The sequence below is a fragment of the Cupressus sempervirens genome, chromosome 5, assembly GCF_028749045.1.
Source record: "Cupressus sempervirens isolate cs-2001-9-10 chromosome 5, ASM2874904v1, whole genome shotgun sequence".
In the NCBI taxonomy this organism is placed as follows: Eukaryota; Viridiplantae; Streptophyta; class Pinopsida; order Cupressales; family Cupressaceae; genus Cupressus; species Cupressus sempervirens.
In genome coordinates this window covers 552,899,139-552,918,874 of record NC_143122.1, presented here as the reverse complement: position 1 = coordinate 552,918,874, position 19,736 = coordinate 552,899,139, and the positions used below count along the sequence as shown (strand labels likewise).

The 19,736-nt window shown below is 33.2% G+C and overlaps 1 pseudogene; it reads right to left on the bottom strand.

Moving 5' to 3' along the window:
- Nucleotides 1-19,736, bottom strand: part of LOC149557127 (importin subunit alpha-1a-like) — a 71,635-nt pseudogene that overhangs the window by 6,922 nt on the left and 44,977 nt on the right.

The following is a 19,736-nucleotide window of genomic DNA, read 5'->3' as shown; positions in this document are numbered from 1 at the left end:
ATTTTTTAAAAAAACAATTTCAACTACACCCATAAAGTCATTTCAAATGAGGAACTAACTTAACTGTAAACAATTAGCAAAGTATACTTAATTTTTTAATGATATTTATTTAATAAAACATGTATTCATCCATGACAAAAATAAAAAAGGAGTTGTGTAAATAAATAAGATTTGTTAAGAATACTTTTTGACAATTGAACTAGTAGTAGCACACATAAATAAATGCTTTGATATCTGTCAGGAATTACAAAGAAAAAAGTATTTGAACAACAAAATGGTTCACTCTTGATGAACAAACTCAAATAATCTACCTATGAAAATAGTTCAATGCATGCAACTATGAGAGTGATCTTCAAAAGCATCAAATGCCTACTGAATAGACATGGCATTCTACCTAGGATTTTTGAAAATGCAAAGATAGAAACAACTTGAAGAAAACTCACATGTTAATTAGCATTATCCTTATTGCAAAGAGATTAAGCAATCTACCTTTCGTATAGTATCCTCTTTAGACTCTTCACTATCTAATTCTTTAGAGATTGTGTCTTTCTTTGGGAGGGCTTTCACTGGGAAAAAAGCATTCTATAAATGCAAAATACAATAAAATTGTTATACAAAATATATTAACAAGCAACTTGAATTTCATACAAGAGAAACCAGTTAATATTCTCACACAAAGAATGGACTTCATTAGAAACAACATCAAGAAAAAAGTGGCATTTTAGTTTAAAAAGAAATTTTAGGCACACCATAAACCCTAAACAAGAGCTTAACTACTCGACCACATCTTTTATTTTATTATGAATACATAACAAATTAATAGGATAATTGAATATTTGAGGTCAAGAAACTAGGTATTAAAAGCTATGTTCCCTAGTCAAAAATATTTAAATAGACTTTCCCTCAAAGAGATAATTGAAGTGCATTTAAAAGCTCTACTAACAATTCAAGAGGATATTAAATAATCTTAAATGAAAACTATGATATCTTTGTTAGAGAACTGCAATTGGTAGAAGGACCAAATAAGTAATAAGAAATCAAGAAACTTTATGAATAATGAGCCCATTTAGATGTAGAGAAAATCCTTCATGTTTGCATAGACAACCTTTGATTGTAGTCATATTTTATGGCAAAAATATCAAATATGTAACATGTGTCACATAAAGGCATACATAAAGGATCACAAGACTATGTGCTTCAAAGAAAAAGTAAATTGCTTTTTAAATGCATATAGAAAAAGAATACATTAAACACAATGAAATATAATGCTATCTAGAATTGCCTCAACTTCAAATAGATTATGCCTCTATACCTTTTTCATAGTGTCCTCTTTAAATTCTTCAGTATTAGATTCTTTAGAACTGCTATTATCCTTCTTTTTTGGAATGGCTTTAACTAGTATTGAAGCATTCTGTGAAACAAAATGATTAGCAACTTTTTTTAAATCATCAATTAACAAAAAATAATATTAACAAGAGAAAATTTATAAAAATATGAACTGTTATCATGGATTTTGTAGGGAAAACAAATTAGGATGTTATACCTTCTTAGTGCCTGAAATAAGGGTGTTAGTTTTTATTAGATATGTACATATATGTATATATGTTTAAAAACATATATAACATGTGTGTTTATATTCAAGAAAATGCAATTGGCAGGTATAAAGCTAAATCACACAACCTTTTCCAGCATTATTACTACCTATGCCAAAACAAGAGCTTTGGATGGTGCAGATGCTATTGACATGCCCATGGTACTTGGTTAGATTTTGTAATTATGCAGATTGTATTTGTTGAAAACAATCTAGTTTTTCATTTCCAGGATACTTCTCTTATTGAACCTTTAATTGTTCTTGATGTGCTCACCTTGGAGAATTTTTGAAATCTTTGAGTTGTAAATTGGGGACTCTAATGGAAAAAATATAGTAACAAAATAGCGAGGAAATTTGAGTTATTCCACTTTACACTTCTGTCCAACCTTGGTCAAAGATTGCAATGATCTCAATAAAAAAGAAAGTCAATGTAAGACTAAAAGATTTTGATTAAAATTGCCCAATTCAAGATGACTAATGGATGTCTCATAGTTATGATATGATGCAGCGAAGAGTTGCAGTGCCCTACATATGTAACTTAGGCAGATCAAGGCAACAGGGTAGAGCAAGGACAAAAAGAGTGTTAGGTAAGGTTACCAAAGTTGCTAGATTAGGTACAATTATTGGCCTTGTCTATATCTTGGCCTGGACTTTGGTACTTGAAAAATTTCCTGGAGGCTCATTTCCTCATATGAACTCACGAAGCCCTATAATTGGTAAAATTCATGAAATGGTAGACACTTCAAGGGCAAAAATGCACAAGGAAATTTCAGTATATTACCATATGGAAGTGCAAAGAAAGAATTCCCAAAAGGCATAATCATACTGTGGAAGGACTTCAAATTAGGTATCAAAAAATATGACATGATTTAAAGGAAGAGCATATAAGAAAAGAACACTCTTGCATAGAAAACTTGTACCTTACTCATCTGCCACCCATAAAACTACCTTTACCTTTTATCTTAAGAAAAATGACTACTTCTTAGTATAGAAAAATTAGGTAAAACTGGAAGGGCTTATTATCTAATGTCAAGAGATAGTATACTCAACAAGAACAAGAGTAGTCTCACACAACAAATTTCTATCTCATTGATCTACAACCCATAAAACTACATATACATTTTTCTTTTAAACAAAAGGCACTATTTGCTATATGGAAAACATATAAAAAATGAAGGTATTTCTAAGTTAGAAAGAAATAAGTACCAAAGGATAGAATTGAAGAGCTTGTCACAAGCACCATTATTTAGTTACCTTTCCCCATTTTCCTAAAAAACCAAAAAAAGGTTAGCGAGTGGAAACAACTAATAATGGAAGCTCTCAGTAAGGGAGAAATTGACTTAAAAATTATTACTTTGCAGTCAAAATGTGAGTAAAGCCATAATGGTTATATTTATTATACAAGGATTAAATACACAAAAACATAATACCTTCGTAAGGGAAGTATGTAGAAATAAATTTGCTTCGTAAGGGGGGTCAATAGATTAATCAGGATTACTTGGTATAGGAAGAGCCTAGTTTTTTTTAGAGAAATTGCTTGGCATGGAGAAAATAAGAAAAACCAAAATTGCTTAGCAGTTAGTAAGGAAGGTAATTAGAAAAAATAGAAATAGGGCAATAATGGGATGCAACTTAAGCCACATTAGGTGGTAAAGCTCAAATTTTTAGTTTCCAAACAATGAGTCTTGAGTTTTTGAACCATGAGGATTTGCCCATAAAGAATTGGTTGGTAAGGAGGTGTCAATTAGCAGACAACTTAAGGGCAACTGATTCATGGGTGGGCTTAGCCAAAATCTATGTTCACAATCTCCAGTATCCAATACGAGGATATGCCAAAAAAGTACTCATTTTGTAAACTCCATCTTTACACAACAATTGGTAATTTCACAATAAAAAGGTAGGATGAGAAATGATTTAAAAAATTATAATTGCTTATTAGTGGTAAAATAAACATGTACAGAATTGAAGTTAAAACAAAATTGTTAACTCACAGAAAATAAACATATATGGAATTGCTTCGTAGAGGAAAACAAGAAAATGCATATTTACTTGGAAAGATCTTACAAGAAAAACCATAATAGATTAGCATGAAAATTATAGGAAAACATATAACTGCTCAACAGGGAGAAAATAAACAACATACAGATTGGTTTAGCAAAGGATAAAGAAGTCACTTACTAGGTGACTGACAATGTCAAAACCCAAAGTATTCCCCTTGGAGTTGCATAACCACTTCCTGCAAGATGGTACATTACAATGAATAATACATGCCAGATTGTGAATCCCATAATATTTATAGGCATTCCTAGGAGTATCCCTCTTAGAATAATCATTTCCATCATCCTTGCTCCTACATCCTCGAAATTAAGGCCTCTCATATTACCTACAAGGGCATCCACCCCTATACCCACCTAGTTAAGGCTATTCCTTGGCTTACCATCATTCAAAACATCAGTGCCAAGATTAAGTCTAGAATTGATAATTCCCATAAGATCATTTCCATTGGTGGGTTGTGATTTGTCCGCTCAAATGGGTGGCCTGATGGGCTAGCTAAGTTCTGTAAGTTTTGGGTAATCAAAATCATCTCCCTGCATATTAAACTCTAGATAGGTTTATGTGTCACCTTGGCCCTGGGATGTAGGCTCATAGATATTCATAACTAGATGGTTCCCCATTGGAAAACCCTTAAAACCCTAAAAAAATCACCCAGATGGAAAAATCGCTAGCATTTTAAGTTTTGACTGAGAAAAAGTACAATCCAACAATAAAGTTGACATTTGTGAGGGTTTTAAGTAAAAGTGAGGGCACCAACGTATTTGAGGGAGATTTTTTGAATGAATTAGTGCAATTGAGAGCTCAAATTGTGCTCTTGCTGATTCCTAAAATGAAATAGGTGAGAAATGGCAAGCGACTTGGCAAGAATTGCACTGCCACCACTACACCCATCTCCACGCACCCCCATACAAAGATGCCCCTTTCTCAAAAACCTTTGCTTTTGCCTCCTCTAGCCTATGAAACCCTTCCTCCATTTTCACCCTCAGCAACAATGAAATGAGTTTTTACCACTTCTTTTTTAATTTTAACATATGAAGCCCGTGTTGGTCAAAATTTTGACAAACACAAGCATGGATTTAAAAAAAGAAGATATTTTTCCTTGCATATTCTGAGAAATCTAAAACATTTTAGTAGATGGTAAAAAAATTTGGTCTAAAAATGGGGTCAAATGTACTAGTGTTGAGATTTATTGATATGGTTTATCATAATAACATCGATGGACACTGTCAATGTTTTAAAAATGGTTTTATGATATCATGATCTAACATCAAGGGACTTGACAATGTCAATGATCAAATGAAAAGAATGATGGCTTGACCTAGCATTAGAGCCATGATAGTACTAAGGTTAGATTGATAGGTTTGATAGATTGATAGGTTTTTGAGGCACTAAAAGCCACAATAATGCCTAGGATAAGATAGATGGTAATTGATTAAAGATGTATAACATGCTTTGAGTTGATTATGGTTGATTTCAGGTAATTCTAGGTAAATTTGGGGTGATTCTAAGTTGATTTGATATGATTCCAATGATGTAAAAATGATGTGAAAGGGGATACAAATGATGACTAATATTGTTGAGATATAATCAAGTTGGCCAAAAGATCAGAATTAGTGCAGTGAGAAAATGGGATGAGTTAGTATGAAGAAGTGATGAAACCATAAACACAAACCATTTTTGAGCATCTATAGTTACAAGACCTGATGAAATGATCAATAAAGTGTAGAAGTTAACACACAATCAATTTGATATGCACTATTAGTTACTAAGTGAAAATCATGAGATTGAAAGAAGAGAGTTGGATATTACAAGTTTGATATTTGAGAATGACAAATTGACAACTGAGTTGAAAGCTGAAAAGGAATTTTTTGAGAGGTTGAATACACCTAAAGAGGCTATGAGATTTCTTAATGATTAGATGAATGCACCAAGGAGGCCTCATGATACCTCTTGACTAGGCTATGCCAAGTTCCAATCAGGTGTTGAGAGAGGAGAATAATCAAATCAAAGAGAAAAAAGGAATGTGAATACAAGGCCAAAGAATAATAATCCTATATGCTATCACTGTGGAAAACTAGGCCATACAACAAATATTTATAGGAGAAATATTAGTAAGTCAAACCATAAACTTCAATTCAATAGTTATTGCAAGGGCAAGACAATTGGACACCTAAAGGTTAAAAAAAGAACCTAATCAAGGTGATAGCATAAATTGGGATTACATTACTTAAGTAAATTGTCTATATTATGAAAAGTATAAACACATTTTAGCGAATTATGCTAGGATACATCTCAGAGGAAGATCTAGTAATTGGAGGATTTTTTTTTGGATGAATATCTTTCAATTATCATAAGGTCATTCATCTGAGAAAGGACTATATGAACCGAGCACCAACATCAAATGTTGAGGTAAATAATGGAAAGTAAAATGTCAATACTAAAGAAGTAACATCATTACTATGACTAAGCCATCCTATATAGGTCAAGCTAAGGAGTGAAGAATTGTAAATATTCCAAGTAATGTGTCGAGTAGTAGTCACAACCAATAAGCTAATGGTCATTGAGTACTCTAGTGAATGCCAAGTTTGTTAGGGATATCAGTTGATGTCAAGTGATATATAGGTTGAGTTATTCAATTCATGTCAAGTATAGTTAAGGCTGATTGACAACATGAAGAGACAATTTATACTAAGCGTTAGTGTGATGTAAGTGTCAAGAAACATAGTTTATCATATTTATTTGGAATGGCACAAAATATTAAGTTAACAATTTTTATCAATTTGAAAGTGTATTTTTGAAGATTGAGAAGGTAATCAATGAGGTGATTATGCATTTAAAGAAAGATCATTAATCCCTAGGTAAGGGAATTCACCACTCATAATAATGCAAGGATTAAGAGAAAAAATGATTGATCCTTGATTATTGATTTAGATCTAGAAGGTTCACCTAATCATATATTTAAGGAGGATCTATGACCTAGCTAGTTTGATGCATAATTGTATGGGCACATGCGTGTGAAGATTCTAATTACATGCAAAGTTTTGGAGGTGAATAAGAGTGTAGAGACTGAGTAGTGATGATATCCCTCCCCCCTCTCAATATCACACTTTACCTATTAGATTTCCAACAATTGGTATCTTAGAAGTGTACTCTTAGAAAAAGTCTAACCACTTGGGAGTTAAAGATCTTGAAGATGGAAGCCTACAAACTGGGAAAGATTGATGTTCAAGTTGCTTATGGACAAGTCAAGGCTATAAAGAAAATATTAAGACAATCCTTGAAGAGAAGGAATGATATGCAAATACAACAAAATGATGCCCAATACAAAGAAGAGATTGTTGAAGAACTATTTGATGAAGAATGATACAATGAATCTCATGCAAGAAAGTGCACTTCTCTAAACCCTTCTATCTAAGATATCCCATGAATTGGAACACTTGAATGCCAGCTTAGAGCTCCCTATCCAAAGTATGAAATGAGCTCTCAAATGAGCCTTAGAGATGCAACCCTTTCTAGTAAACCATGCAATGGGAGGTTCCTAAGACAAGAACAATAATGCAAGTTTCAAAAGGAGTTCTGAAGAACACAATGCAAGAAATGATCTAAGCTATAATGTAATGCACAGTGTAACTATACTAACAATATGACCATGTTACCAAGCCATACTAATTAACTAGGTGATTTGAGCTATTGTTAAAGTAAGCTAAACTATTTACAAATGTATCTAAGATAATATGAAGTTGATGATGAGAGAATAAGATAAGAAGTAGGAAATTCTCCATTAAAACTCTCAAGAAAACCTCCTAAGAAAACTATAGCATAACAATATTGAAAAATGAGATCATTTGAGAAGGAGAGAGCTCTCTCTTTTAAAGGTAGACAAACAATTGAGATCAAGATCAAGGAATGGATAATCAAGGGTGGGAGTTGGCTTTTGGTATGATCCATGTGTAAGAGCAAGTAACCCAATGAAAAGGATTTGAATTTTAATGTGAAACAAAAGCCTTTTCTTTTAAATTGTAAATAGAAGAAGGACTTTATATGGGCACATTGAGTGGGTTAAAAGAATGGGGTCTTTTATTTAATTAAAAGAGGGACATGTTATTTTAATCAAATATAGAATTAGGATACTATAGGAAAACTATAGATTAAAATAAAATAAGTTTATTTTTAGAATTTTGGCCTAGGCAAATGATTAAATAATTTAGCCAAAATAATGAGAAGGGGGCTAATAGTCTAGATGACCATTTTTGGGTGATTACATTTTCCCCTCTTTGACTAATGTGTGATCAATCTGGGAACACATGGCATCAAAGATACATAAGTGAAGTAGGTAGCAATAGGTAGAGAGATTTGATTTTAAAGCATGAAATGCAAAATGAGATAGCAATTCCTGAATGTGCAACCTGGTAGTGATAATACTAAACACTAGGAGAGAGAATAAATGCTTGTGTAACAATTATGGGATCTAGTAGAGCTCTAGTAGGTGAGAACCTCGTTGGTAGGAATATAGCTGAAGGGATTCACCCTGGTGGTATAGGGATTTTGGAAGCGAGGATTTTAGAAGTGGGTGTAGGGAAGGTAGATACATATTTTAGTAGGCCTTTGGAGTAGGAAGAATACAAATTTTTGTTGGGTTTATGTTCTAGAAGATGTGGGGTCTCTGAATATAATCATTTTGATCCTCTGACCAAGAGCTTAGTCCAAATAAGGGACCCACTAAAGGAGGGGAATATCTCAGTGGATGTGGGAAAGAATGCTAAAGGATCACATGCTAAGGAGTAGAAGAAAGAGGATTTTGAAGTGGGTCAATGAAAGTGGTATTCTTTTTTTTGAAAAAGGCCAAGAGGAAAGTCATCTTTTCCACCTGTTACTTCAAAATCCTACTGGGAAAAAGGTGAGTTTTAGATTTTTATCCTAGATTTGATAGTTTATTATTCTATTTTGAATATAAATTTTACCCTAGTTGGGAAATTTCTGGGGCCCTGACCAGATATTAATGCCCTTAGAAAAATGAATAAAAGGAAATGGGCTATCTGAGGTCAAGTAGATATCACTATAATGGTGAAAGAGTTCTTCTCCTTCATTTTCACATGTAAGGAAGATTTAAATGTGGTTTTATGTGGAGGTCCTTGGTCTTTTGGTAATAGCACCTTGATGATTAAAAAGTGGGAACCAAATATAGATCTCTTTGATGCTTTCTTCCTTACTACTCCAGTATGGATTAGACTCCTAGGGCTCCCTCTTGAGTTTTGGCATGAAGATATTTAAAAAGGGATAGTTGTTTCTTTTTGAGAACTTATAGCTATTGAAAATATGACGACATCTAGACCTAGAACCTTCCCCAAAAGGTGGAAATTAATTCAAAATTAGGAAAGTGGATGCAAGAGATTTGTTTTGAAGATCTTCCTAATGCTTGTTTTGTCTTCAAAAAATAAGGTCACTAGGCAAAAAATTGTCCATTGAAAAATAAAAATAAACTAAAGATGATGAATATGGCAAAAAGGTTCAAAAAGGGGTTTGGAAACCTAAAGCTCACTCTAATAAGATAGTCTTGCATGCACTGAAAGATGACCAAGTGAACCAAAATAAGGAGAAGCTGAAGCAGGAAGAGGAAAAAATCCAAAACATTGAACATATTAGTATCAAGGATAATGAGGATGTCAATATTCCAATGAACTAGATGGTCATATATCAAATTAAGGATGATGAGCTAGAAGAAATAGAAGATTTAGAGTAAGCTGAGGAAGGAGAAATTCTTGAGGAAAGGATTAGTCAACTAGATGAGATTGAAATTTTAGAAGAATCATAGGATGAAGAAACCCTCTCTCTATTGAATCCTCTATGTCAAGATTTTCCTCCTATTGAAAGTGTATTAGATTCTAAGTGTTTGGATCTAATATTTGAGAAGAAAAAATGTAAATAGAAGTAGGGTCAAAGGAAGGAAATAGATAAAAAGGCTAACCCTTTTCTCATAGGAGTTGTGAACCGAAGAAGTAAATTGGAAATTGGCTATCTTAAATTGAATCGAATGTTGGGACTCTAGAGAAAGTTGGTAGAAAAACAACTAGGAAGATAGGAGAAAGTGAAAGTTTGCAAAATATTGTTGATGGGAAGCAAACAACTATTCTAGATTTTATCCCTAAAAAATTATTATGAAAGTTATCACCTAGAATATTGGGGGGATGAATAGTATCCATAAACTTGATGTTGTTCAAAATTTTGTTAGAGGGCACAATCCTAATAAATTGGTGCTCCAAGAAACTAAAATGGACAAAAATAAAGCTTTAGATTAGAAATATTTCAATAACTACTATATCATGGCTAGTAGTTCTAAAGTTGCTTCTAGGGGAATGATGATTATGTGAAAGCATTCTTCTTTCTCTAGTACCCTGATGGATGCCAATAAACATTTTATTTCTATTAAGATTCAAAGTTTATCCCTAGATAACTATTGGTATGTTGTTAATGTGTATGTTCCTAATAATAAGAATGCTAGAAAAAAGTTATGTGATTCTCTTTCTAAGCTTAAGAGTGTTGACTATTATGGTAGATGGTTATTTCTATGGGATTTTAATGTTCCTCTTTATGAACATGAAAAAAAAGGAGGTAATCCTAGTCAACTAGAAGGAAGACTAGATTTTATGGACTTTATTAATAATGAAGGCTTAATGGATTTAGATCTTCAAGGGATTGATTTCACTTGGAGTAATAAAAGAGTTGGAAATGATTTTATCCAATCTCATTTAGATAGAGTCCTTATATCTCTAGATTAGTCTATAGATATTTTGTGTAATCTCAATGCTATTCAGAAGATTTCCTCTAACCATTTTCCTCTTTTTCTTAAGGTAGAGGCTATTCAAGCCAGGAAGAATTTCCCATTCAAATATGAGAAAATGTCGATGCAGCACCCACATTTTGATGATTAATTGGAAAAATGGTGAAATATTAATATTGAAGGAATGACTCTGTTCCATGTTGACTCTTAACTTAAAAATGTCAAAAAGAGAATTAGAGAATGGAATAAAAGATCCTTTGGGAATTTTTTTGAAAGAAAATCAAATCTAAAAAATGATCTTAAATCTATCCAAGATAAAATCCAAAATGAGGGATACTCAATGGAGTTGGTTAAGGAAGAAAATGAAAAGTTATGGATGACCATGACATCATTTCTAAAGAAGAGATATATTGGAGGCATAGGTCTAGATCCTTTTGGCTAGAAGAAGGGGACAAAATACTAAATTTTTTCATCTGTCAACTATGAAACATAGATCCAAGAATCGTATATCTAACCTTATTAAATGAAGACAAAAAACTACTAATGAAAAGGATATTCCTAATGAAATGGTCTCCTTTTTTTCTTCTCTATTATCTTCTAACCCTAATGTTGATGAAACTAAATAGTTTGAGCTACTTGAAGCTATTTCCCTTCTGGTGTCCAATGAGAAGAATAAAATGCTAAGTGCTTTTTCCAAGTGAGAGGAAATTTTCAAAGTGGTATGCTCTTTTGAAGGAGATAAATCCCCAAGGCTAGATGGCTTCCCTATGTTTTTCTTTAAGAAAGGGTGAAAACTATTATAAACAATAGTCCACCAAGATAACTGAGGGGAGGGGGGGCTGAATCAATTATCCAACAATTAAAACATTTTTCTTCTTTTAAAAAACTTAACCATTCAACCAAAGTAAATAAAAAGCATACAAAGATGCCATAGACAATTACACCAAATATGTTGACTAGGGAAACCCTTGATCAGAGAGAAAACCCTAGTGGGAGTGATGCCCACAAGATGATGTAATAATATAAATATTCCTTGTTAGAGGATGGACCCTGTTAGGAGTCTATTACAACATTTAGTAAAATGAGTCCTTGTTAGGAGACTTTGAATCCCTGTTAGGAGATTCCAACCCTATTAGGAGTTGTGGAAACCCTGTTAGGAGTTGTGATATAATGTATGCAAGAAGAGCCCATTTCCCAAACATGAAATTTCAACTACAAGAAGAGCTCACTACTCAATCATGCAATTTACTATTATTTTATTCTTTCCTCTGCTCTTTGCTCTATCTTGTCAATTAGACCAATCACTATCAAACCTTGTAGACTAGGTCTCAAACCTTGGATCCAAATACCAAACCTTAGATCATTTAGTAAAACCTTGATAATGAAGTTTCCTTCACTTCCACACTACTTTTTTCAACTTTTTATTCCACACTCTCTACTACTTATCATCGATCATTCAATCATATCTTCACATTCCATGATAAAGGAAAACATCCTTCCTTTATACCAAGTCCATAACAACAATTCCCTAACTTGACTATTAGACCTACTCAATTAATTATTATAGGACCACATTAACAACATGCTATACTTAGTGATAACCTTAATCTTTTTCCTTGAAACTTGAATAACTTTTTGTACATGCAATAATATGATGAGTGAGCTTAGCCATGTCATCCTCAGCATGTCTTCTCCATGTCCTCAACCTCGATCATCAAGATATAAAATCTGCTAAGAGATATAACAAGTTTACTAGAACGTGCCTTTGTAAATTCTATCTCAAAATAGACATCACCAAAACTTACATAACTTCTTTTAGACTTATCATTTATACTTCTAACATTAACTACATATATCAGATACTTAGAAGTATCTTCCATAACCTTGGGTGGTTATCATGCTCAATTAGGTATTTGTACCAACTTGATCTTTCCAATGTTCTTTTGACAGATACCACAAAAGACATTAAACATGCTATGTTGATATCAATGAAAAACTTAGTCATGAATGTAACATATCATCATATCATCAAAATGCATGCTTCTAACCAATCTTCTAACAATATCCCCAATCTTCCAATAGAAACTGGTTGGCAAAGATGTGTGTGATGCTCTCAAAGAATTCTTTGGAGCTAAAAGAATGCTTAAGGAAATTAACTCTACCTTTCTTTGTCTTATTCAAAAGAATATTGGAGCTGACTCAACTAAATAGTTTAGAACTATTAGCCTTTGTAACTCAAGTTATAAAATCATTTCTAAAGTCCTCACTTTGAGATTATTGAGCATCCTTCGTAATCTAATTTCCAAGTAGCATAATGGCTTTATTCCTGGAAGACAAATTCTTAACTCTATTATATATGTTCATGAAAATATCCATTCTTTATCTCTTTCTAATAAATAAGGATCTATTAAGATAGTTGATATTGATAAAGCTTATGATAGAGTTGAATGGAATTTTCTTAACAAGGTTTTACTTTCTTTTGGCTTTAGTGATAATGTTATTAAGTTAATTATGCAATTGGTCTCCACTACTTCTCTTGCAGTGTTAGTCAATGGGAGTTCCACAAATTTTTAAAAATCCTCTAGGGGGTTGAGGCAGAGTGATTCTATCACACCTATTCTCTTTAATTTTTATGGAAGATAGCTTGGGAAAATATATTGGGAAGCTGGTTTTGAGAGGGGAAATTCAAGGTTTGAGACCTTCTTCTCATCCTCTTATTTTATCTCATAAAAAATTTGTGGATGATACTATTTTGATAGGTAAAGTTGATGTTAGGGAGGCTAGATGCTTTAAAAAGGCTCTCAATCTTTATTCCTCTATTTATGGGTAGCTGATTAATTGGAATAAGAGCTCTCTATTTTTTATTAACACTCCTATAATTAGACAAAGAAAGATTGCTAATATTCTTGGATGTTCTATAGGATATTTTATGTGTTCCAATCTTTGTCTCACTCTAGGGCTTAGCCCTTCAGATACCTTTTGGGAGGATCTAGTTAAGAAATTCAACAAGAAATTAGTTGGTTGGAAAGGTAATATACTGAGTCAAGAAGGTAAAGTCACTCTTCTCAAAGCTTGCCTTCAAAGTATCCCAACCTATGCTTTGAGCTTCTTTAAGATTCTAGCTAAATTTGTAGATGCTACTAATAAAATTCAAAGGAATATTTTATGGTCTAGAACTGAGGAAAAGAAGATAATGGCTTTGATTTCTTGGGAAAAGATATGTAAACCTAAGATGGATGGTGGCCTAGGTATTAGATCTATAAGAAGTATGTCATCATCTTTTCATCATTTTACTCTTTATAGGATTCCACAATCATCAATAGAAATCCAGGATGATGAGGATATTATTGTACCTCATAGGGTTCAAACAATTTATCGTTAACTTTTTTGTTTATAAATTTAGGTTGGCCTACCATAAACTCAAATCCTTCCCTCTGCCTACAAGATCAAAATGTCCAAGTAATTGTCAAAGGTTCCTTTTGATTGTAAGATGTTTAAGATAAATAGCTACACAATGATAAGAAACTAGCTCCATAATTATAAATGTGTTGCAGCTTGCAAAAGAACATATTATTGTAATTAACCATATCCGGCTTGGAGAAAATAAAAATCCATTTAATTATGTTAGTTTCCAACAACACACTATGAGGAAGTTACAGGGTGACTTCTAAGACGATTTTATGTTGAAAAAGTGGAGTGCTACTTTGGACTGGAACCTTTAATAACACTTTCTATTTTGGTAATGATGTTAGCTTATGTGCATCACTAGGATTTGAGACCTCCTTTGTGCTATAAATTGAGGCATATGGCCATTAGAAGACTACCCTTTTTTTGATATGTTTGTTAGGCTTATTGCTTAGCTGTTGATTTGTGTTGAATTTGTTTAGTCTTTTTGGCTAGTTGTTTTTTGAGACTTAAATAGTAGTAGAGAGTAAACATTGGGTCAGTTTTAGAGAACTTCTCATCAGCTACTGCATATTGTTGTAGGTTATTTGCAAGCGGTTGCATGCTATTGTTAATTAATGTAGCCTAGCATGTTTTGTCAATAAGAATCCAACAATTTCAGTGTGGTGAGTTCTTTATAAACTTTTTTTTTGTAGAACTCGCCAATGGTTGCATTCGTCAGAGAATTTACACAATATTATTAGTCTATGGAATTAAAATTTAAATATAAAGGGAAAGACATGGTGCCTAAAGGCATTTTTTATTAATCAGTATGAGTGGTCACTCCTAGGGGATGGAGAGGACTCTCCACAAGGGACAAATTGCATATGTAACCAACTGCTCTCTATTAAAAGGCATGCCTATTAGGTAAGCTTCATTTGTCATAATAACATTCATATACTATTGGATAGCCATAATGTGCTATTTAGTAATTTGTCTCTAGGATTACTATTGGATAGGGTATTTTAATGCATCATAGAGTTGGAAATAGCTTCTAAGCCTGTTATGAACGTCCTTTACTACCATCCAAAGATGTATAGAGAAGAAAAAGAAAACATTACAAAGCAATTGCTGGAGATGGATCACATCAGGCCAAGTTCTAGCTCTTTTGAATCATATGTGGTGCTTCTAAAGAGAAAAGATGGTATGTGAGATGTCCATAGACCACAGAACTTTGAGTAGGAAAATCATCAAGAATAGGTATTTGTCTACCATCAAGAATAGGTATCTATCTCTCACAATGAATGGCTTATCAATGAGTTGCATGGAGAAATTATCAATGAGTTGCATGGAGTAATCTATTTTTTAAAGATTGATCTCAAGTTAGGATATCATTAAATCCATGTGTGCAATGAGGATGTGCACAAGACAACATTCAGATTTTGTTTTGGGTACTACGAGTTTTGGTCATGGTTTATGGCTGATAAATGCTCTAATGACTTTCTTGTCATGTACCCATTGCCAATCAATAATCAAGTAAGATTTTTTTTTTGATGATATATTGATTTACACATAACATAGCAATACCATATAAAGCATTTAAATATAGCTCTTGGAATAGTAGAGCAATAGGATATTTTTAAAGAAGTGGGCTAGTGCTAGGTTGGGGTTATAAATTTTCTCTAATTGTGCCTTATTATTAGTGCTCAAAGTTTTTAGGTGGATCAATAAAAAATCCAAACCATTTTGGATTGGCCTCTTACTAATTGAATTGACATGCCTAAGGGGATGCTTTGGCCTTTATAGTTAATGTAGGAGGTTTGTTAGGATTTTACTCTCAACAAAAAACTCCCATAACTAATATGATTACAAAGTGAAAATTCTCATGGGAGTGACATTTCCCAAGAGGTCTTCAAGAAGCTCATAGAGGTAACGAATTCATTATCATGCATAATGAGAAAGACAAAGAGACAAAAACTAGTGCTTACCTAATAAAAAAGTGCTTATAGAGAAAGAAGAGAACATACCCAAGATCTGGTGTTGCTCTTGAGAATGGTGATGTTAACTTCAAAGGCTTCAGATAAAACAACTCTTCTTAACTGATAACTCTTTGTGTGTGATATGTTCTTACCTACTGCCAATGAACATGACATTGTAAGAAGACTTTGAACAAAGATAATATTTCATGAATATCACCATGTGTTTCTACACATTTTTCCAATTGATGATGTAATAATGCCTACAATATTTCACCATATAACACCAATCTTTCCTTTCGTGCCATAAAATCTCAAGATTTTCAATCTGTGTACATTATCCCTCAAAAAGGTTTCTCTTTGATTGTATGAAATTTGATAATCTATAGTTTTAGCCAAAGCTACTGTTGGTTTTTTATTGTACTTTTGACAGACCCATAAGGGCAAATAGGATAGTGCAAAGAGAGCTACTAGATTGCTGCATGTAATTTTCCAAAAAGCACAAACCTACAAAATCCACTTCATTTCTGAGTTTCCACATATCAATATTATCTCTTGTATCAAAATTTATATGGACCATAACTATTTAATTACTTTTAAATTTGGATGTTGTTTGTGAAAAGAGGATTTAATATAATACATAATTGTGCACTAATTCCATGTTTCCCATAAATTTTGTCCTGCACATAATAACAGTTTTTAAAGATAGTAATAAGGAGGTCCTGAAGCTACCTGTGAGGGTTTAACAGACATTGTATAGAGAGGGATTAAAAACAAAGACTGTATTAAGAGGGATTGGACTTAAAAACAGAAAAAGAAGCATTTATATCTCTAAATTATCAGAGGATTGAACAAAGCCTGTATAATTTTGGAGCTTCTGAGATGGAGTTCTAAACATATAAAAGATAGTATCCCCACTTCCATTAGCAGATCTATACAAAAATATAAATTCTTGCCAAACAAAGCAAATTTTGAGCTTCCTCTATGATAGAGATAGATCATAGAATCACAGTTCGCAATACTTTGGTGGGTTTGAATGAACTTGATCTCTGCACCAAACTCAAAAATCCATAAATGTTGTGATGAAAGAAATCAAATTGCTTTGCATGCAGATTAAATTTTCTTGAAAGTTGTGGAATGCCCTTTCAACAAATCCATTTTACCTATATCATGCAAATCTGCTATACACATTCCCTACAAGTTGTGTTAAGACCAGTTTTCCACATTTTGCACTTCAGCAAACTGTGGATGCAAACAAGATTGAAAACAAGCTAAGTGGCAATAGGATGAATGGGAACTACAACATGATAAATGGAAAATAAATAAAAAAGTTTGGTTGGACGAGAAAGGTCTAGATGTAAAAGAAAACTAATCAAGTGCTCCTCAATCAAACTAGTCACATTGAAAGAACTTGCAAATAAGATATTATTAACCACAATTCAACAATTCCTTTTGAGCAATTATTTTTCATCATTGAGCCATGTTATTTTTAAAAATGGGTATGTCCAAGTCAAGATATTGACATATCAAGATGGAATATTCCCTTTTCATTTAACAAGCACTTATAAGACTAGGAATGTTAGCCAGTCCATCTAAGCATATGGGAATTAATGGTCAAGATATGTGTATCGGTAGTCATGAAATTTTCTTTTTATTTGCATTTTTTCTACATCTGATACTTTTCTTATAGGTGGACATGTCTATCACAAACATCCAACATGTTTGTCCTTAGACTTCATGGCAAAAACCCTACAAACAACACACACAAAAAAAGGACATGAACCATCCAAACATCTCTAATAGCTTGTGGATATCCCAAAGATGCATAAGTGCATGACTTGTGAAAACCAAAAAGATAAGACTAACTTGTATAACAAGCGAATAACCCAAATGATTTTATGTTTGTGTTATGTTTGACAATGATAATGATATTTGGATTCAAGTATGAGCAAATTTGTATCAATCAATTCATTAAATATCATTTGAATACAAAGAATATTTTAAGAGATTCAAGAGCATAATTATAAGCCAAATTTGTGGAAGACCTAAATCAGAGCTAAGTGAATAGACATGTGAAGGCTTATTTTGAATATGATGAGCAGATCTAAGGCAGAATTTTTATGAAGGTATATTCCAAGTTTAGAGCATTTATTGAAAAAAACTATTTCAAATCTTAGTGGATTTTTTCATAAGTACAAGGCAGATTTGTTGAAGACCTTGAAGGATATCTAAGGCAAATCTACCTACATTATAAACACTTTGCATTTCAAAGGTCAATTCTTTTTGCATTGTAGGATTTGAGGTTGATGTCTCTTGCTAATTGAGCCTACAAATTTGTTTGTGTTAGAATCTAAAAAGATTAATAACCCAGAAAACTAGTGCAAAGAGTAAATATCTAAACTATGAATGCAAATGATAATAAATCAAAATAGCATCATAGAGTTAGTCTCCAAGAGAGTAATGCAAATGCTGGAAGAAAAATAGCATTAAGAGGATGCAAAAACAAGAGATACAAATACAAGCCAGGTAGCATGCTTATATAGGCTAGGAAGAGGGAGGCGGTGGAAACACCAACCAATGAGGAGCAACCATCTATTGGACTAAAGATAGCAAAGTATCTTCCTAAGATAGCTAATGGATGCTCACATGTAGGAAGGTGACACCTCACAACCATTCACCTAATAAGACATGCTTTATTAACCTAAGTGAGATTATTAAAAGTGTAGGAAAAACTTAGCAAAATAGAAAAAATAAAAAACTACACTAACACCCCCCCATAAGTGAAGCTTAGGTGGATGCTAACCTAGCAAAGCTATGAAAGCAAGAAAATGGGTCCCGGCAACAAGGCCTGATCAGGTACCCAATACAAGAAAAAGAACTAGATGAAGGAAACTAAGCCTCCAATCTAGGAAATGTCCCAAAGAGAGGAACAAAAAAGAGCATGAAGCATCTCCGGAGCATGAAGATGCAAACACTGTAAGAAGAAACTGCTGGAACCCCCATTGAAATAGTGCATGACCAGGTAGAGAAGACAAAGTTTGAAGAGCTAATCAATCGAAGAGGTGACCTCCAAAGGTAGGAATGAATGAGTGTCTATATAGTAGATGAACCATCTCATCGAAATGCATAGGTGCCTAGCCACTGCATCTGCCTAGTACATAGGAACAAAAATTGAATATGTAGATCACTCAACCGAACCAAAGAAGCAATAGAGCTAACAGGTGAACCCCCCCCCCATAATGTTGAATAGGGAGAGGGGTGACAAGAACACTGAAATGTAATACCAAAATCATCTGCAAGAAGAAGAATCAAGAACACCAATAGTGCAATAGAAGTACAAACACAGGATAAAGGGCAGTGTCACCGACACACTACATGGGCTAATGTCATGGAAGAAAAATTCACTTGACAAAGGTGGATGAGCACAAAATGGAAAAACATCATGACCCCCCATGGCACTTTATAACTGAGTGCGAGTACAAACAAACACAAGGTGTACAAGATCCCAGATATGCAAAAGCAAGCACTTTATCTCAATGCATTTACAGAAAAAGGAATGCAACAGAATAGAAGCATACAATGCTCAAAAGTCAGAAAGAAGAGTGAGCCAAAAGAACAAAAGAAGAGATTCCAAGACCTGTAAAATCCAAGTAATCCGCCAGAGTGCAAAAGTTAAAAACTCAAAGGAGAAAGAACCTGGAGAAGAATTTGGATAAAATACCTCTGCAACTGAATAACTCATAGAACCAGCTTTTCAACGATATCTGGCGAGCCCAGAAAAGAGTCTGAATGAGCGAGATATGGCTCCCAGAAGGCAAAATAGAACATCTAGCTTTGATTGCCAAAATAGGCAACCAGACTATTAAAAAAATCAAAAATACCTATACCATCATCTCTGTCTTAGAACCAGCTTTTCGACGCATTTTTTGGATCGAAAAAATACGTCTATATG